General features: G+C 45.1%; 1 protein-coding gene and 1 long non-coding RNA gene across 2 annotated transcripts in view; one reads left to right on the forward strand and one right to left on the reverse strand.

The window, feature by feature from the left end:
- Positions 1 to 15,097, reverse strand: part of LOC125759107 (putative golgin subfamily A member 6-like protein 3) — a 227,720-nt gene that overhangs the window by 47,251 nt on the left and 165,372 nt on the right. The gene's annotated exons all lie outside the window — the stretch shown is intronic.
- Positions 1,868 to 14,976, forward strand: LOC119399447 (uncharacterized). The gene is made up of 3 exons (XR_005184864.2): positions 1,868 to 2,109; positions 8,788 to 8,914; positions 14,958 to 14,976. It is a non-coding gene; the product is annotated as an uncharacterized LOC119399447 (long non-coding RNA).

Here is a 15,097-nt window from a genome sequence, read left to right on the forward strand (position 1 = left end):
GCGAACCTCAGGCACTTTGGCCGTGTCTATCTATCTATCTATCTATCTATCTATCTATCTATCTATCTATCTATCTATCTATCTATCTATCTATCTATCTATCTATCTATCTATCCGCCTACGTCTGGGCGCTCTCGTGGTCGTCTGGCAAAGCAGAGGATCAATGTATGAACAACACGATTAACTGGTCATGACATGAATAACGCAAAATACCTGTCGCGTACGTCATGAAACCCTTTCTCTCAGTCACGTGTGGCACATAACCGAATACCAGAGTTCATGTTATGGGGGTATGTGCCACAGGTGATACAGACTCTCAATCAACACAGTAACCGAAACATACACATTGACAGGCGAAGAAAGTGATAACCAAGTTTAACCAACATTTAACCAGTAATCATTAACGTGCACTGACATCGCACAGCACACGGGCCTTTATTATTTCGCCTCCATCGAAATCCAACCGCCGCGGTCGGGATCAAAATCCGCGCCCTTCGGCTCATCAACCGAGCACCGTAACCGCGACACCACCGCGGCGGACGCAATGAAATTGAGGGAGATGAAGGCAAAACAGCTCTGGAAGACGCTCAACTACCATCCACTCGTTCACGTGGTCCGCAACGTGGACCACGTGGATTGCGCAGAAATCGGGGTCAGTGCACGGTCAGAGGGGACTATGCCCCTCATCATTGCCGGTGACTTGAACATTGATTTATCAAAACCCAACAACGCCTGCTTCTTACACAGCTGCAATGAAAGACAGCTTGAATGTGAACAGGGCATCACAAGAGGCCTCGTTGCCAGGTCCAGGACGGGAGGTATCATAGATCATTTCTTGGTAAGAGGTATTCACGATTTCCACCAGCTGTATTATACCTTTCACTTTACTACTCGTAGCCACGATCACGAACGGATTCGATAACAAGTCATGTCAATTAAGCTGCTGGTGCTCACTGATCACGGTGATGATGACTTTGTTGAACTGTCAAAAACCCGTTCCACACATTCATACGAGTTCGTGAAACGTGCGTGCGTTGTCTATCATAAGGGTCAAGTATAAGAATAACAACTGAAACGCAACTGTAACATAACTGCAACTGTGAGTGTAACGTACGTGCAGGGCGCCTGCGTGCCACTCGGCTGTGTATATATATCTAGAGAAATTTTTTCTGGAGGAAGCTTAGTAGCGCGTTGCGCTTGTCCTGTGCATCTGTTTCCTTTAATTGTCCTGTACGAATCCATGCTATCCAATATTGCACTCAGCGTCCCATGCAGGGGCGTAGCCAGGGGGGGGGGGTTGAAACCCCCCCGAAATTTTTCAATTTTGCTTGCCTATATATACACACGCACACATACAAACGCACACACGAACATACATAATGTATGGTTGAACCCCCCCAGAAAAAAATTTCTGGCTACGCCCCTGTTCCCATGTCGTTGTTGGCGTCGTTGCGCAACTGTAAACAACTGGTTATATAACACATGCGCGACTCTTCAACGTATGTGTATATACCATTTGCACATTACTCTAGCGTCACTCCTTCACGTTTTGCTCAATGTGAAAAATTAGGCCACAGTCACTTTCCTGCGCATGCTTCGCATAACATCGATTCCCACGGTACGTGGGATCTGCAGAAATTTTTTATGAACTTGCACTTAAAGATGTCAGTGGAATGAAACTTTAGGAATAATTCAAAAATACCAATACTATTTGTACGTAACATGTCTAAAATTACCAAATTAAAGCACAAGCGACGCATATACACAGCCTTTGTGATTACCAATTTTTATGCTTGTCTCGGAGGCTATACTTTACATCACTGGCTTACATTGCATATTGAGGGCGCAGCGGTTGCATCGCGGGCTCTTTCAATCACGTGACAGTTTCGCGCCCAAAACAACATTGCAAGGGCGGGTGCCGCGGTCCCTTCATTAGTGTGAAACTTTAGGTTATCAAGAAACCGTGCGGCTGAATTTATCAGTTTTGTGTTCTGCTGTGCCCCCTCTTGTCCGCGTACACTTCAGCAAGGCTTTCGGCGGCAACGGCTTCTACGGTAGAAGTCTACGGTAGCGTGGTTCCACCTGGCACTTCACACGCTTCATGATCAGGTAAGTAGGGGGTCTGTTTACGAAGACCGTTTCCTCTTTTCTTTTGTAGCCTTTTTTTGCCATCGCATGTTTCGTTGCAGTTATTGTGACGTAAGTCACGTTCAATACCGATGTCACACGGGTACTTTTGATTGCGATCTGGCTCCCAAATCGCGGTCTGACTAACGTCTCAGCCAAACTCGATCCGGAATAATTTGAACCGCGTAGCAGCGATTATTGTTGATCGCGATCAAGAAATCAGACCCGGATCGGCCCTGATGACAAAAAGTGATCGTGTGACACCGGTGTAATCTATTGTATGCAGCCAAGAAATAATAAAACCATAGATGCTGTGTTATTTGTTTGTTCATTATTTCTATTTATGTATACACTAAGTAAAGTAAAAATAATATCAATTATGCTTTCCTTGGATTCATTCTTAGTTTCCTCTTTGTGATTATGTCTATCAAAGATGGGCCCTGTGAGCGAATGGGCCACATAGCCCCTTGTTTGTTTGAACCACGGTTTCATCATGTTTTCCCGGGCCACCAGTTGAGCCGTTACTTCTTGTTGCTTCTGTTATTGTGTCCGTTCGCGTTTGGTTCAAGTCAGCGTTAGTAAACTTGTGCAAGTTTCCGTCTGTTGTTTTGTAGCACGAATATAATTTTTCTTATATTATAGTCTGTGAGGAGAACGAGTGTGGTTCTATGTGGCAGCCATAAACGTTGAAACAACCGCCTGTAAAGCATATCCCCCCCCTTCCCACCGACGTGATGATAGGCTGCAAAACTACTCATTTGCGTTTAACCACTTGTAAATAATTGAAAAGTGAATAAATTGATGCAACTTTGTTTATTATATATTGATCTTCACAAATGACATTTTCTCTACAGGGTACGAATCTGGACACTCGGATGCTAACAAAGTTGACCATAATTGAAATGATCAAATTTTTGAAATTAACAGAAGGGAAGGAAAGGACAGTATATTTTACAACAGCCGCTTTGTCGCAGGGTGTACTACATCATGAACTCCTAAATGGAGCAGTGGCTGCGATCCCAAAATCTTGGTTTAGAAAGGTTAAAACTGACCACCATTCATCAATACAACACACTTCAAGAAAATTGAAAAGCCTGGTGCAGAGCCAACGGCACACAAGGCTCTTGTGATCAGCTAAAGGTAGTGAGGTGCCTTAGTTGGTTTCTTTCTCTCTTAAAGGGGTACTCACACAAAAATTTTAGCCTCGTGTTTTCTTGCTGCAATGTGTTACTGGGGGCCTGTTAGTCATAACACAGCACATCGTTTGCTGCAGTGCGCGACAGATAATTAATTACGGACTCCTCATTACCGACCAGTGTCGTCAGTTTCGGTTTCAAAAATGAGAAGCCTTGCGCCGAAGGACTAAAATAAAGTTGTTCATCCATCCGTCCATCCGGGTGCAACTATCACCACCTAAGAGTATATACGTTGTTGGGCTAGTTGGTTCATAATCTTCAAAATTGGCTAGCGCGAAAATCGACAAGGACTAAGAAGGAACACTGATGTACACCTGTACATCAGTGTTCCTTCTTAGTCCTTGTCGATTTTCGCGCTAGCCAATTTTGAATATCACCACCTAACGGGTGCAGCGCTCGATCAGATCAGCACACAGAAGTGTGACACACTTCCGCGCAGTTCGCGAGCAGCCGCCCAGAAGTAGGCTGCTGGAGCAAACGCAGCAAAAAAAAATGGCGGCTATGACGCTGTAGCGATCTCGTTCGGGCGGCGCGCAAACCGGAGAGCGCGCGATGGCGAGAGAAGAAAAAAAAAAAGGCGCTAGGCTGTGGCACGTGAAGCCACGGCTCACGTTCCTCGCTGGTATCGATTATTGTTCAGGCGTGTCTTTCTTTCGCTCCTGTGGCATCAGCCTACAAGTGGTGACTTAGGACGAAGACAATGACTGACTCAAATGCACCCTCAACTGAACAAACCTCACGTCTGCAGGACGTCTCGGCCGTGCAACTGCGTCTCCCATCTTTTTGGCCACAGGACCCGCAAGTTTGGTTTCACCAGGTCGAGGCACAATTCTCCCTGTACTGCATCGCTTCGAAAACTACACGCTACTACCACGTAGCCTCTGTCCTTCCTCCTGATGTTGCCAGCGAGCTCTCCGACGTCCTCTCCAGCCCCTCAGACACTACACCATATCAGCACCTTAAAGCCAAGGTGCTGGAGCGATTCATGCCTTCGGAACGCGTCCGCCTACAGCAGCTCCTTGCAGAGGGGGACCTTGGCGACAGGCGCCCCTCCCAACTACTGCGCCGAATGCGACAGTTTCTTGAGGACCACGACGTGTCTGCCCACTCAGCGTTGCTTCGCGAGCTCTTCCTCCAACGCCTTTCTCAGCCAATACGCCTCGTCCTCGCGGCGGCCGGCGACATCAACCTCGACCGCCTGGCGGAGCTCGTTGATCAGGTTCATGAAGCGACCTCCCAATCTGTCAACGCTGTCTTACCACCAGCAGAAACAGCGATTTCGCGTCTTGAGACCCGCATCGACGAACTCGCCGCCTCCATTGCCGCACTCCGGAGTCCCAGCCCTCCACCTCTCTGCTGGTACCACCAGCGTTTCCGACACCGAGCCACAAAGTGTACACCTCCATGTTCGTGGCAGGGAAACACCTGCCGGGATCACTGACGGCGGCGTGTGATCTCCCTTCTCGTTCCAGCTGCCTTTTCATGGTCACATACCAGCCTCGTGTTGATGCATCTGCCGGTCTGTCCGATCGATGTATTCGCGTCCGCAAGACAACGGCACGCAGTATACAATGCCCTCTTCACAAGGCACAAACAGATTCTGGTGACGAATACTGCACAATTTCTTTTCTTCGCTTTTACACGGGTTGGTTTTCTTACAAAGAACTGAAAGTTTTAGTGGAGCCGAAAACACGACGCCGACGCCTAGACGCTTTCCCATATTCTTTAGGTAATGGGATGTCTGGTGAATATACGGAATAATGGCTATTTTCTTCTGCACATCGACGCCTGCCACATCATTCTTGTCACCTTGCCGGATTGTCTTCATTTTTTGCAATAGGCCTTCAGCTACAGAGACCACAAGGGAGTCCTGACAGCCAGCCTCCGACAGCCGTCTATTTTGAAGCGCTAGGCTTTCCTGAATTATATGCTCGCAAGACTTTGACAGAGCCTTAGTGAGACAGTACTAACAATACTGCACTTCACTAGCTTAGAGTGGCCAGTGATGGTCGAAAAACTTTAGCCGTAGTTCTAAAAACCTAATGGAATTGTTTTCTGGCATTTCGTGCATCAAAACTAGAGGTGTTAAGTTTTGCCTGAAGATGTCAAGCACGTTTAAGCAGTTTGATGAAAATCCGCATGGTGAAAATCCGTAGCAAGATTCGGACAAGTAGCAAGACTCGCACCGGAAGATGAGAGGAACAGTTGTATTTCACAGGGGGTGGACGTTCTTGAACGCTTAGTACGGCCTTCTCACACAGAGTCGTTGAAAAAAGTGTCCGATTATTTGTGCAGTAACCGCCTTTGTGTGCTCTCCTGGGATAAAGAGGGTGGTTTTGTGGTTATCGCAAATGATGTCCTCCGTAGAAAGGCTACCTAGGCTATCAACAGCAACTTCAATAGGATGGACCAAGTAAGTCTCAAAAAAGCTAAGATGCTAGCTACGAAACTTTGTAAATGCCTAGGAATACAATCACTTGTCAAACAATTTCAGGATAAGAAAAAGTCCTCTTTAGATATCTTTTTTCTGCAAAGACTCACAAAGTTGGATGCCCCCTTCGGGTAATCATTTCAGAAAAGGATACGTGGCAAAGATGTCTGGCATTGTTCCTGCATGATAAGCCGTCCTTGCTTCAGAAAGAAGACCCATTCTTGGTAAAAATCAGTGCGCACGTTGAGTATTTATAAAAATGCTAAAGTGTCGGCCTTTTCAATAGATATAAAAGATCTGTTTTACTCGTTACCGCAGGATGCGCTACTACAGTGTGTTGAACAGGCGATTGATAGGTTAGGGGCCATTACGTTTCAAAACAGTAGCGGAGTGTCTGTAGGTGGTTTCTTGGAAATGCTTGGCGTGTACCTGCGGTCTACATTTGCCACTTGGGACACAGGTGTTTACCTGCAAAAGCGCGGAATTTGTATTGGGTCATGCATCGCCCCTGTACTTAGTGATCTGTTTTTAGCTATGCGCGATCCCGAGATCATGAACTGTCAGAAGACCAAATGTTTCCAGGTTTTTAGATTTGTTGATTTTTTAATCATAATTGACGACGTAAATGCGGATTTTCATCAAACGGCTTAAACGTGCTTGACATCTTCAGGCGAAACCTAACACCTTTAGTTTTGACGCATTAGGTTCCATTAGGTTTTTAGAACTACAGCTAAAGTTTTTCGACGATCAAATATGTTGGGGTTATGAACCCAGAGCAAGAAAAGCCCTGTTACCCGCGTTATCTGCCCACTCTAAGCTAGCGAAGCGCAGTATTGTTAAAGGGACACTAAAGGCAAACATTAAGTCGCCCTTGATTGTTGAAGTAGCGGTCCAAAAACCTCGTAGTGCTACTTTTGTGCCAAGGAAGTGCTTATTTTGAAATAAAATCACGTTTTAGTGGTCCACATCGCGTTGGCGCACTTCAAATCATCCGCCTGAAAGCAGTATTTCGCACGTCACTGTTGCCGTGCCCAACGTTGCCCGCCTTTACTGCGCCGCGGCGTGCACTGGTGGCGTGCACCACTCGGGCATCCGGCAACATCACATGCATGCGGTATTTTGTCGAACTTTTTGTCAGAGCGACTTTCACGAGCGTGCAAAACACACGGCAGTACGCGATACCGACACTACCACTGAGACACAACCGCGTGAGCGAAGCAGGATGCCAGGCGAAGCGCAGCTTGGCGAAGACGGAACTTTTGAACCACGCGCGCCAAAGGTTCTTTTTTCCATGAATCAAACAGAAACGAACAAGCAGCATTGTATTACGTGTCTTGATGCATGGAAGGTTCTTTTTTTATTGCAGCTAGTTTGATTACTAGTGATTAATTGTATTCAGACTCTCCCACATCATCCGGATCACTTTCAAAATGTCCCACTCGTGGCGCTCATCGTGTGATACATTTAGCCTAATTTCTCGCTAAGTAGGACACTGCTGTTGATAATATTGCCGTTTTAGACGTTGTCATACATTGAGCTTTCACTCTGACATAAATTGTTATTTGCCTTTAGTGTCCCTTTAAGTAATGTCTCACTAATGCTCTGTCAAAGTCTTGCGAGCATATGCTTCAGGAAAGCCTAGCGCTTCAAAATAGACAGCTGTCGGAGGCTGGCTGTCCGGACTCCCTTGTGGTCTCTGTAGCTGAAGGCCTATTGCAAAGAATGAAAACAATCTGGCAAGGTGACAAGAATGATGTGGCAGGTGTCGATGTGCAGAAGCAAATGGCCGTTATTCCGTATATTCACCAGACATCCCATAACCTAAAGTAGATGGGAAAGCGTCTAGGCATCGGCGTCGTGTTTTCGGCTCCACTAAAACTTTCAGTTCTTTGCAAGAAAACCAACCCTTGTAAAAGCGAAGAAAAGAAATTGTGCAGCATTCATCACCAGAATCGGTTTGTGCCTTGTGAAGAGGGCGTTGTATATCGCATGCCGTTGTCTTGCGGGTGCGAATACATCGGACAGACCAGCAGATGCGTCAACACGAGGCTTAAAGAGCACAACAAGAATTTAAGAGATGGTAACCAGGGCAATCTCGGCTTACACTGCGGTAACTGTGTCGATAAGTCCATGCGTCGGCATAGTAAGCAGTGCAATGCCGAGTTCTCAAAAAGTGACATTATTTATCGCCACAAAGACCAGTGCGTCAGCGAAATAGTTGAGGCGGCCGAAATTGCTTGTGCAGGAGAGGGATGCGTCAGCATGCCATCGCTTACATTGACGAAGGAGGAGCAAAAATTTTTAGAAACTTGGTGATTAGATCTTTGCAGCTATCACCCCATGCACCTCTTGTTTATCATCTTTTTGCTATGTTTCGGTCCCGCTGTAGTACGTATACCTGATGCTGCCAGCGAAATAAACAGTTGAAAGTCAGCGCTCTTTGCACTCTGTCTCTGTTGTCGTCCTTTCCTGTTTTTCCGCGCTGTGCCACTCGTCGATATGAACCAACTAGCCCAGCAAGCAACCATCCTTGGATAAATTTGTTCTGATGCTTTGAATTTAAAGTGCCGAACCTAAAGAGTGGGCAGCAGTGGGTGAGCTAACAACCAACCAAAAATTTTATGGTAAACTGTTGCACTCTTTGTTAGCACAGAGGGCACGGCCAAATAGAAGACATACATAGATAATGCTTTGCCAAGGGAAGACATACATAGATAATGCTTTGCCACGTTCACTCACAATAGCGTAATTGTGGGATGGTGGATGAATCGGCACTCAACACGTGACATGAATGCTAACTTGCAATGTTTTTTTTGCCTCAGGCAAAATGTGCTGGTAAGATAGAAAGCATGTCTATAAATATTTGTTCGATTAAAAAAAAAATTTAATTGGAAATAACTGAACATATGCCAAATTAACGTGACAACAAAACACTGCTCCTTAGTTATGACTCTACTTCATACTGTAGAGTACCAAGAACTCGCTGATGATTTATTTTGATGTGTTGGATGAAATTTGTACATTTTGTTTTAGGTACATTGCACAGGCCGGAAGAAAAGAATGAGAAGCAGAACCAAAATCTTACTTTGCCACCAATGCAGCTGATGAGGAGTGACAGAAAGGAATACCTAGGAACTATGCTGTGAGTGCCATCCGTCTGGTAAGCATCATATTTTACGGTGATTTTAAACCACAAAAATTGTGTTTCCTCATCATTACCCAATGTATATTAATGCAACGAACATTTGCACTTTAAAAATAATTAGGTAGATTGGACATGTTCGAGTTGCAGAATTGAAACAAGACAGCTATTTATAAACACGAAATCTCGAGAATAAAACTGCAATTATTGTGTTGAACATGTGCTGTAGTATACATCAGCTTGCTTAAATGTGTTTAAAGCAGCCTGTGAAATACAGAGCTTTCTGAAGGCAAGCTTTCAGATTATTTCCTAATTATTTACTGGCAATCTTGGGATCAGAGATGGGTCTTGTGCAATACTGCTCAACTGCATTGCTTAAGACTTGCTCTTAAAGATTTACATGTAATTAGTACTGATGATCAATTATACTTCCTGGCAGTTTTGTAAATATTCAATTGCATTTATAATTTGCGATGGTCATTATGATTCAGATACTTTTCGAGGGACAAAGTACATGTAATCGGTAATATTATTGACCAAGAAGTATAAGAGGCAGCACACCTTCGAGAACTTCAGTTTTGCAAAAACCACATAGTATGAGCATGGTCTTGGCCACGAGCAGTACGGTTGCACATGTTCAGAGGAGCAAAGCCAAGCCCTCTGAATTCAGTTTCTGATCATTATATCTTCAGCGCAATGTTGGTCAACTAATTGGACCAACGCTGCTATGACGTGACGATGGCTAGTTCAGTGCCTTCTCTGAACAGTAGAAACGGTAAAGCACTGCACGGTAAACAGGACTCAGATATGAGCATTGTGGCAATGGGACCACAATCGTGTGTGCAAGGTGTGCACATGCATTACAACATATCCCCTCTCTCTAGCATGCATATTGAGAGAGTTTTCAATGTCACTGTTGATGACTTCACAGCACAAGGAGGGTAGATTATACTAGAACCCCGCAGTTAAAGGAGTCTTAGCAAAAAAAAAAGATCAAACATGATTTGATTGTTACATCACGTCACTGGGAGCATATAGGTGTCATCTGTATAATATCAGCCACAAACACAGCCTAAAGCATATTTTAATTGAGTTTTAAAGCTTATGCAAGTGCAGAATCTGAAGGTGTACATCTAGCGATGTAGTCATCAGTATGGGTCTGTATGTAAACAACATAAGTCACAGGTTTTGGCAGTTCATCTCAATGATTATTGGCCTTCGTGTCGTATGGAGATGTTTAGAGAGTGCACCTCTCAGCTTTTTGTACTGCCTCCACACTAGTGAATTTAGTTTGTTCGTAGACTTCTTACTGCTTGCTTATTGCGGGTGTGACAGTGACATGTACGTGATGGACAGCGCTGGTGGTGACACCTGATAGAGGCTCACCAGAGACCCACAAAGCTAACATTGCAGCGGCTTGCTCACTTTACTGACTTGTGAGCGAGATATTGACATTGACAGCGAGATAAACTCGTAGTACTCCGTACCTGCCAACTCTCCCAATTTGCCCAGGAGGCTCCCAATTTGCGACCATTCCTTCTGATTGTAGAGGCATGGCCATAAATCTCCTGATAAACAGCCACCAAAAGAGAAATAACAAATGACAACAGTTCTACAAATTATCGGGCCTTGAGAAAACAGGACAGCTTGCTGCGAACCCTCACCACTACCCACTGATGTAACGGGAGGGGAGGCTGCCGCGTTTGCGTGTGGCCATGGTCATTTACGGCTTGTCTTATATCGTTATCTTGACAAGGAACTTGCGATAGCATCACACTGCAGCGCATGCAAAGTCAACTTTACCGTCATACTGCGTTATGCGGCTAAGTGTGCTAAGTTTGAGAAACGGCTACTATATTTTGCGGGTCATAGCAGATTTTGTTCTGCATGCGTGTAAAAGTTTACAACAATCATTCAGAGCTGTGTGTGACATTACATTGGCCCTGGGAAGCAAGAAATAAAAACGTGTGGATTTGTTTTGTTGTCGCCCAAATTAATATACCTTCAAATGGAGTACACAGGGGAGAATAAATTAGCCAGATTTTTAGTGGCATATGCATTCAGTGACAAAACTTGTTTCGTCAAATAAGGTTAGATACTGATGTAGCAATACTCCTTATCAGTTAGATTGATTAAAGGCACACTGGTGCATGTTGCATCTTTACATTTCATTGCAAACACTTCAGACCTTTCATGTGCAGTTTCATCTTTGTATCTGCACTGTACCTTGGCCTCTTGAAAAATTGATAGGCAGCCACATTTTATACAGTTGTTGGCCATGTTGCTGCTGCTTCTTGTCTTTAGTTGTTTGTGTGCTTGCACATACGGTTTTTGAGGCAACGGCCCGTCTGCCCGATGTGTCAGGTCGGAATTTTATACAAGACCTCACATCTGCATAACACATAGTTTGTGGCATGCTTCTTCACACGGCCCTTGTTGGCTGGATTGTTCGGATTCACCTTCTTGCTGGGGGCCAGAAATACAACATGAGCCCTTGCTCATCCTGGGGCCTTTTTGTTGTGGTGTAAGACACTATGCACATAAGGAATGACCACCATTGTAGGCATTGAAGGTTCGGCCAGCCACGTTCCCTCATAGACCAAACCTGTTCGCAGCAGAGCAGCCAACGAAGACAGCAGACACTCAGGGACTGCTTTTCTTGAGTCGCCGAACTTGAGACCCATAGCTCCTTGTGGCATGGTGGTGGCAGGAGTGAACCAGGGCATTCCTCAAGACCCATAAGCAATAGCCCGCTTAACAATCTTGAGTACAAAGATGCGAATGCATGTGAAGGGTTTGAAGCATTTGCAATGAAATGTAGAGATGCAACATGTGTCAGCATGCCTTTGATTAATCTAACTGACAAGGAGTGATGCTACATCCCTAACTAATCTTGTTTGACTAAAGTTTTATCGTCTGGCACTGCTAGAAGTCTAGATTATTTCACGTCCCTTGTCTACTCCATTTCGAGGTATATTATGATTTGAGGTAAAAGGGTAGAAGATGACGACAGACAACAGACGCACACACAGGGCACCACTTCCAACAATGTTTATTCCAGGAAGAATTGGGTGGTATTTATACAGACAGCGCTGTCACTTTTCATCGCTGCGCACTCGCATTCAGAAAATGCAGCTCTTTCTGTGATAATGATATGGCAGTATTACCACTGCCCGCATTGGCCTGTTATCTTTAATATTGAAGAAGGCCATCACCGTTAAAAGTTAAAATAAGACTTCTGATAATACATAGGCTTGCGATTTCACTTGGCATAGACTTGGCATGCCAGTCACACTGCGAAATGGCCGTAGACAGATACGTCAGTCGTAAAGCTAAGCCTAAATGCTCGTGTAGCCCACAGAGGGCATGAAGCAATGCCCGTTGTGCATATCAAAGTGCTCATTGCGCCTTTTGTTTACAAGACCGACCTAGTGCAATGGCAAATCAGCGCGTATGAAAACTGTGCCACGTGAACGCAGACGTGCCATGGGCCTTGGATAAAGCGCCGAGGTGCCCGTTAAAGCCAATATCATCTTCCATATCTCGGCTTGCAGAATTACGCAACTCATTCAAGCACACATAGTCCAAACTGCACTCACGATCATGAATTACCAGTGCTTCGAGTGCTCTCACTGCCGGCCCGCAAATCGCGCAAGTTTCATGGCGCGCACTAGACGAGTCTTTAGTGCTGCTACCATGTGCATCTCTCGCTACCTTCAGACACCCGATGTGCAGGTGCGGCATGCACTGGCTTTGTTAAATAGAAAATAAAATGCAAAATTTCTTGTCTAAGTAAATAAATTGGGTGCTAATGGGGGTAAAACAGGAGCTAGTTGCATTCGTTCTGGCCGCTCGAGAAACCCTAAGATGCCCTTTGCGGAACCCCCAAGTTTCGTGGAACCCAGTTTGAGAACCCATGGTCTACGATATTCTCCTGTCATACAGTAAAAAAATATGCGGCCCAAACTGAGCAATGTTTAAACGATAGGATCAGAAAGCATTGCAATAATGTTAGGAATGGCAGAGGGTCACGTGGCAATCCATTGCCAAGATTGCAAGTGTTTCACCGGATTTTCGTGCCTGCTCTGTGATTGCCAGGAATCGTGATAAACGGACTAGATTAATGATTGAGGTAAAAAAGATTCTTGAAGCAGGTGATTCTTGTGTGAGGGTGGCCTCCATATCATTATCATGAAAAGAGTGGCATTTTCTGAATGAGACTGCGCAGCGATAAAATGTGATAGCACTGTCTATAAATAGAACCCATGTTATTCCTGGAATAAACATTTTGGAAGTGGCTCCCCGTGTGTGTGCCTCTCTCTTGTCCGTCCTCGTCTTCACGCCTTTTACCTTGGATCATGCAATGCCAACACGACCACTTCTCCACCCTAACAAGATACATTAGTGTGACGCCTCCTATAATTCATTGCCTGGAGCGTGAGCCTCGAATGCGCTGCCCTTCCCTTGCCTGCTCTCTTTTTTAGGTACAGTGGCCAGTGCCTCTCGCGGCATTCCCTTTTAAACACGCAGCCCTTGCAGCTTCCTCTGAGCAGCTAGTAACATCATGTCACGTGACTAAGTGGTATGGTAGCGAGCGCTCTCCCACAGTGCCTGGTCGCAACACGCGCCTGGAGGTGTGGCCTGTTCGATCGGCTCTGGCAGGAGGCGTTATAAAGAAAAGGGAAAGATCTTCTCGATGTGTAGTTAGAGGAGGCTTTGATTAGTGTCCAATAAACCAAACAGTTGGCAGTCAGCACTAGTCCTGTATCCTTCTTGTCTATGTTTCATATTGTGCTGTTTTTAATATGGATACTACCCACTGGCTGGCATTCAGACGACATTATGTCCCCATAGGATCCAAGGCATTGAGAACACTGCTGCTATGTCACAGCTGTGGGACTGTTCCTGTATGATAGATCACAAAGCGCACTCTAAGCCAGCCGAGCGGCCATGAAAGAGAGTGGCTATGAAGAATTTTCACGCAGCTTGGCTCGACTTGATTGCGAGATTAGCGGCATGAGTGGTGCAGGCGACACCTGTGATGTGTTTATGGTGCCTGCAAGCAAACACGTGTGTTCAGCGTACTGCTGACACCATGTAGAGGTTGCAGGAGGTGTTGATGAGGCATGGATGATCTGCGTACCCGCGCAACTGGAGCTCACAAACAGAAAAGCCGGCTCTGGCTTGTTGAAGCCCCAAAGAACAAAAAAATGCTCTGGATTTGCACACTGCCCGATATGCACATTAAGAGAGCACCACAATGCAGCCACAATTCACACATGAATAGCATCCTCTACATATCCAAAAAACGGCAGGAAGTGGAAGATGGAAGCTGAGATGAAAAAATCCGTAAACGGGGTGGGTGCTCGAGCCAACGTTTCGACAAGTGGACTTGTCTTCTTCAATTCAAATCAGTTCCAGCCTTGAAGAAGACAAGTCCACTTGTCGAAACGTTGGCTCGAGCACCCACCCCCTGTTTACGGATTTTTTCATCCTCTACATATGTTGCTGAAAACAGCTCACTTACATGTTCCTTAATATGCCTAGATTCCTCATTTATATTAGGTGGGTAGTTCTGAGTAACAAAATTTATTATAATTATCTAAATAGTCTCGCTAATAAAATGTTGCACAGAATTTTTTTAATAATGGGAACAATATGGACTGGGTTTGCTTCGTGTAATGCTATTCGTCATTTCCAAATCTTGGCGCTCAACAGCTGGGACACCCTGTATGTGCCTACCATTAAAAGAGTTTTGATGCTTTGTGGGTTTAGTAGAGTTATATTTTGTAGTGATGAGTCTTTTAAAATTTTTGTACACTGATATCTCTCTGTAAGCTGTGACATGCTCTTTTTTATGTTTGTCATATTCATTCCAAGTTCCAGCATCACGCATGAGCAAGTTATTGCTATTGAACATGTAGCAGCCACATTTTGTCAATTAATTCTGTGCATTTTTTAGAGAAGTGTACTCATTTAAATATATTGTTTGGTGCTTGATAAGTTGGCATGTAAGAAGTGCTACCAGCATGGATCTAATCACTTTCCCTTCATAATGCAGGCCTTCATTGCCATGCTTCTTATCGGGCTGCCAACTGGGTACGTTGCAGCTTGTTCCACAGTCTTCACAGCCATCACCCTGCAATTGCCAATTCCTGACATCGTCGACAGTGTACCTTTCTTGGATGCACCCTCACCTGG

The sequence above is a fragment of the Rhipicephalus sanguineus genome, chromosome 7 (genome assembly GCF_013339695.2).
Source record: "Rhipicephalus sanguineus isolate Rsan-2018 chromosome 7, BIME_Rsan_1.4, whole genome shotgun sequence".
Taxonomy (NCBI): domain Eukaryota; kingdom Metazoa; phylum Arthropoda; class Arachnida; order Ixodida; family Ixodidae; genus Rhipicephalus; species Rhipicephalus sanguineus.